This window comes from Rhineura floridana, chromosome 3 (genome assembly GCF_030035675.1).
Source record: "Rhineura floridana isolate rRhiFlo1 chromosome 3, rRhiFlo1.hap2, whole genome shotgun sequence".
Taxonomy (NCBI): domain Eukaryota; kingdom Metazoa; phylum Chordata; class Lepidosauria; order Squamata; family Rhineuridae; genus Rhineura; species Rhineura floridana.
Window position 1 is genome coordinate 68,376,858 of NC_084482.1, and position 6,669 is coordinate 68,383,526.

A 6,669-nucleotide genomic window follows, 5' to 3' on the forward strand; every position below is an offset into this window, starting at 1 on the left:
CTCCAGAAGCAGTGAGTGTAAATCTTGGCTCTTGCTTCTTGGAATCCCTGGCAAGTCTGCTTTCAGGCACTTTGGATTTCCACATGGTCCAAGGTGTGAGACTGGAATATGGTGTGGTGACAGTCTACCTTCCTTGCAGAGTTGGCATCTGGTTTTTTCCCTCAGCCCTGGCAAGGGTGGCACCGTGGGTGTCTCACTGGGTATTTGGCTTCCCTGGATTTGGGGAATCTGAATAGCCCATGACATTCACCTGTCAAATCAGATCTACTTCCCCACCATGGCCCTGATGGAGGCAATACTGAGCTAGATGAACCAGTAGTCTGACTTGATATAAGACAGTCTCCTACGTTTCTATGTATCACATGCATATTATACAGCTTTTCCACACATGTTGTGATGGCCAACTTTAAATCTTAATAAGACGACTGTGATCCTAGAACATGCTTCTGCCAGTGTCCCTTGTGAAATATTTTTATTTCAGTTTGTGTTGAAATCCCAATCCCCAGAGACAGACAAGTAAAAAACAAGGTTGTGCAGGCACATCCTATTGTCTGGCTTTCCAAATAACAGGCAACGGAATTTATCCATCTTGAAACACAGCAAGAATATATATGGTTATCTTGAACTGGACGGTATCCAGTTACACTTTAAAGACATATTTAAAGGGAGGATCTGTTAGACTAGTGAATGTGCTGTTAATTTCCATCTTTGCTGAAAGCAGACTTAATGTCTCAGTTGAATAAATCTTACTTCATCTTCCATCCAAGAACATAAGAGCCCTGCTGCATCCTGCCAAGGACCCATCTAGTCCAGCATCCTGTTCGCACAGTGGCCAACCAGATGTCTATCAGGAAACCCATAAGTACAACAAGAACCCAATACCACTCTCCCACTTGTGATCCCCAGTGACCAGTATTCAGTATTCAAAGTCATATATCTCATTAGGATTTATTGTGTTAGATATAATACACTCCTACATCAAGGCCAGAACTTCTAAAAGAAACAATGTCACTTTGCATTACAGTTTAATTGGTGTAAAATAAGAAAGCCAAGGATTAATGTCCTCCCTCCCCTGCTTATAAACAGGATTCAAATTTTTGCAAGCTTTGATGATTTTTAAGTTTTATGTGAATTGCTGGAAAGACTTGCCTTGGTGTGCTTTGCCTCATGTGACATCACTTCTTTTTTTTTTTACTAGTAATAAGGAAGATGTAGGTTTCCCCATTTTGCAATGGAGCAGGAAGAGGCATTTAATTCTGGGAGTCTTTCCAGATGATGATAAAACCCAGATTTTACTCTTAGTGCTAAAGCAGTGCAACCAGAATCTGCAGTATTCCATCCTCAGCTAATGCCAATTTTCTCAGTTGCGGTGGTAGTGGTGAGAACCTCCTCCCCAACTTAGTGCTTCCTGCCTCCACCTCATTTTTTTTAAACACTCAGGAGACATGTATGCTCTAGTGCTAGAAAGGGGGCACATATAACTCCACCCCATTTTTAAAAGATTGTATATTATTATCAGCAGCAGCAGCAGCAGCGGCAGCAGCAATTGAATTTATATCCCACCCTTCCTCCTGAAGGAGCAAACATAAACAAAACAATTTAACAAGAAAAAGAAAAACATACTAAAAATAGTTAAAAGTGTTCCAAAACACAATTACAATTATAAATATTGTAAAACACCATTAAAAATATTGTAAAACACGCTTTGAAAACATTATTTTATCAGTGATCTTCAGGTTGCCAGGAGCAATCCTTTTTTGCCATCAAATGTCTGGGTAAACAGAAATGTCGTCAAATTCTTCCTGAAAGTTAACAGTGATGGAAACAGATGTAGTTACCGGGTCCAATTCAAGTTGTTGGTTTTGACCTTTAAATCCCTATAAGGTTTCGGCCCAGTCTATCTAAAGGAGCGCCTCCGGCATCATCAGCTATGCCACCCAACAAGATCAGCCTCAAAAGACCTTCTCTCCATCCCATCAGTCAAAACAGCCAAACTGGTGAGGACTAGAGAGAGGGCTTTTTCAATTGTGGCTCCACCCTGTGGAACTCCCAAATGATCTCCGCCATGCCCCTTCTATGATGAGCTTCCGCTGGGCCTTGAAGACCTGGCTCTTCAGGCAGGCTTTTGGGGTGGGTTAGATTTTATCTTCATTGTTTTTAGATTTTTAATGCCTACGTATTGTATGCCTATGTTGTATGTCGCTCAGAGTGGCTGGACAGCCAGCCAGATGGGCGACTAATAAATTCAATAAATAATAATAATAATAATACTTCACTGGGGAGGGCATTCCATAAACAGGGAGCCACCACTGAAAAGGCCCTGTCATGGGTCAGGAACAACCCGGCCCAGTAGTTCACTGGCATATATATTTTATTTTTTATTTATTTAATTTAATTTATATACCGCCCTAAGCCCAAGGGCTCTCTGGGCGGTGTACATAAAATAAAACAGTCAGGAATATATAAATACAATAATACAATAAAATCAAGCCAACAAAGGTAAACAAAAATAATCAAACAGCAGCAAAATACAACAATACATATAATAAAACGCATTAAAATGCCTGGAAATATAAAAAGGTTTTCACCTGGCGCCGAAAAGATAGCAGCGTCGGCGCCAGGCGCACCTCATCGGGGAGACCATTCCATAGTTCGGAAGCCACAACTGAAAAGGCCCTATTTCTAGTCACCACCCTCCGAGCTTCTCGATGGGATGGTACTCGGAGGAGGGCCTTAGATGTTGAGCGCAGTGTACGGGTAGTTTCATATTGGGAGAGGCGCTCCACCAGGTATTGCGGTCCCATGCCGTGTAAGGCTTTATAGGTCAAAACCAGCACTTTGAATTTAGCCCGGAAACAAATAGGAAGCCAGTGCAGACGAGCCAGAACGGGTGTAATATGAGCGGACCTTCTTGTCCGCGTCAACAATCTGGCCGCTGCATTCTGGACTAACTGTAGTTTCCGAACTGTCTTCAAGGGCAGCCCAACGTAGAGCGCATTGCAGTAGTCCAATCTAGAAGTTACCAGAGCATGAACGACTGAGGCGAGGTCGTCACTGTCCAGATAGGGACGTAGCTGGGCTACCAATCGGAGATGGTAGAAAGCATTCCTTGCCACTGAGGCTACCTGAGCCTCAAGAGACAAGGAAGAGTCGATATATTGCTCCATATATTGCCAATTTTGAGAATTGTATTTTATTGATGTATTATGTTCTATTGATGTATTGTTATATTCATGTTTTTTTTTTTTGTAAGCTGCCTTGAGGGCCTTTTGGCCATAAAGCGGGGTATAAATTTAATAAATAATAATAATAATAAATAATAGTCAGTCCAATAGAACAGGTACTGTCTGTGTGTGAGGATTAGACCTCACCAATGTCCCAAGTGAACTGAGAATGCACAGGGCTTTGGTAGTGCCAGTGACCAGCTCACTGGTGGTGCCTGCAAGCCCTGCTTTCTACAGAGAGCCACATCTTTACCTGCCTCACACCTGATGTCTGTTGTAGGGCAGGTGGGCATGGCTTGGTCAAAATGAACCCGCAAACCAAATGGGGAAGCCTGGTGGGCTAATTAGGCCCACAGCTCAGTTTCCCCACTGCTGCTCTGTGGGCTGCATACCATAAGGCAGGGGTGGAGAACCTGTGGTCCCCCAGATGTTGCTGAACTACAACTCACATCAGCTCCAGCAAACATGGCCAGTGGTCAGGGATGATGGGAGTTGTAGTTCAGCAACATCTGGAGGGTCAAAAGTTCCCCACCCCGGCTGTAATGGAAGGCTAGTTGTGGTAGGCTGAGCTTGAAAAGTTACTTTTTTGAACTACAACTCCCATCAGCCTCAGCCAGCATGGCCACTAAATTGGGCTGATGGGAGTTGTAGTTCAAAAAAGTAACTTTCCCAGTCCTTCAGGGAAGCTTGTTCACTGTAAAATCATCTTCTCATTGATGGATCCCCAAACAAGCTTCTAAGCACCAGAACACATGTGACATGGAACACGTGACATGATTGGATTACACTTAACAAAGAAGAAGCTCCAAACTAAGTGGAGAGAACTTGCATCTGACTGGAGCAGCCGTAGTAGGGGAAGAGATGTTTAACCCTTGTGTCATGCTGTTTCCCTGATCTGAATAACCATCTTCCCATGATTCTGCTATGAGCCCATGGGAGGGGAGAGTAATTTAGACAAGGGAAACGGCCAGGGGCAAAGGTTTAACCTTGTTCAACCGAGCAGAGAAATAACAAGAGAAATGGCCTCGGCTTCCCCTGAGCGACTAGCCAGGGCCCTCTGGTGGCCAGAAATAGTGTATTAATAGCCAACAATGCAAGATCCCACCGGACAAGGCCCAGGTCCCTGAGCCCGAGCTCCCGCAGCCACCTCCCGACATAAACCACCACCACCACCAGCAGCAGCAGAAGCCTGGGAAGAAGCAGCTGAGCGAGCCCGAGGACATGGAGAAGACAACACTGAAACAGCAAACAGCTTCGCTGTAACAAATGCCTGTCGCCCTTCTGCCTCTCGGGAACTGCCGCCCCCGCTAACACCACCTCCTCTTTCTGGCGGTGCCAATCATCATCATCATCTTCATCATTTATACCCCGCCCTTTTTCCAAACTGGAACTCAAGGTAATGTTATTTGTTATTTAAATTAATTTTTGTAAATTGTATTGCTTTTATTGTATTTTTATACCTGTGTTTATTTTTCTTGTAAGCCGCCTTGAGGGCCTTTGGCTGAAAGGTGGGGTATACATAAAATTTTATTATTATTATTATTATTATTATTATTATTATTATTATTATTATTATTATTATTATTATTGTTTTGTTGTTGTTGTTGTTGTTGTTGTTAATAATAATAATAATAATAATAATAATAATAATAATAATAATAATAATAATAATAATAATAAAACCATCTCTCAGCACCATGGTTCTGAGAAAATTAGGACCCTCCTCTGCCAATTAAAGAACCCCTCCAAATATTGTGAGATCCAATCACAGATTTCCTATATCACATATGGCTTGGCCTAAGGAACCCCAAGGTTCCCCAGCCAGGCCTCAGCGTGAACACCACCTACTATATGAAGGTCAGCAATCAATTTTCCCTGTGGATAGCTCAGTGTTTTGTGAGTGGCAGCTTGCCTGCTGATTTCCCCAAACAATCTGAGAACCACAATCCTAGAGAAAAGCCTTAATGAACATTTTATGCAGGCATTTTTATATCACATGACAAAATAGCATGCCATTTTCCTGACCTGACTGATAACTCTCTCTCTCTCTCTCTCTCTCTCTCTCTCTCTTCTGATGCATGTTTCAGCATTGCATATAACATAACCAGGCTTTAGAAATGCATTCACCTTGAAATGTCACATGCTCTGTAATCTTAGCAAGTATAAAGATAATAGCCTCAGCATGCCTGGATTCAAAGAACAGGTTCTGGTAAGGATACATGGCAGACAAGGACCACAAAGCTAGTTCAGAATTTTCCTAAGCAACAAGGCATCATAAACAATGATTGCTAGGCCTGCACCTGAGGATCCTGTCTGTCTCCAGGGCCAGGGGTGACTGGGCCCTTGGGCACCAGCCTACCCCAGGCCCACAGCACGTATACCCTGTCACCCCCTCCCAATACAGGCAACATGGAGCTTAAATAGACCTGCCTGCCTCACCTACCTCCCAAGTCAGTGCACACACCCCGCATGCTGCGCATGCACGCCTGCCATCACCCAAGATGGCGGTGGGGGTGTCAACATGCTCCTGCCCCATCTTGGGTGATGGCAGGCATGCAGTGCACAGAGCATGCACACTGACACACTGATGTGACAGGTAGGCATGGTGGACTGGCTTATTTAAGCCCCATGTTGCCTATATTGGGGTGTGTGCCTGGGAGCTCCCACTCTGTGATCCACGGCAGAGTTGGGTCACATGACCTGATGCTGCTGTGGATCATAGAGCAGGAGTCCCACCCTCTCACCCTAGGGAAGGGCCCCTCAGGGGACCCTCTGGGCCACGTGGGCCTTTCGCCAGGGCCCAACCTGGCCACCCGCTGGCACTGGGCCTGCCTGTCCCTTTAAATGTCTTGAGGCAGCAAGAGAATATGCCGCTGGTAGGCTTCCTGCCCCATAGTCCTCCCTCAGATCCCCTTGCCCACTCCTGCTTTTCCATCTGCTGTGGGATAAAACAGAACTCTGGTTTGTTATAGTAAGCAGATCAGCAGAGAGTGGGTGAAAAGACCAGTAAAAAAACAGAGCCTGGAGGTACAGAGGCTGCATGCCCTCCCACTTTCTCAAGGCTAGGGATGGAAGGATCTGTCAATTTCACTTCTCTCCATTTCTCATTTTTCCAATAATACATTCATTTCTCCACATTTCTACAGCAATTTGTGCTTTTAAAAAAATTATCATGAAACTTCTTCAGTATTTTAGTGCAAATCTATTCTAGTAAACACATTTCTGTATGCAGTTTTGACCAACAGACACATATTCGCAAGCATTTTCTCCTAATACAATGCATTTTTGTATGTTATTTTTATGTACCCTTTCCCCTAAACATTGGTTGGTTGGTTGGAGAATTGCATCAGAAAATTTGGATAAGTGTCAATTTTGAAGGATGGCTGGGTTTCAGTTCTCATGTTGTTTAGGAAACTGTGAATTTGATTGATTCGACTTTAAATGT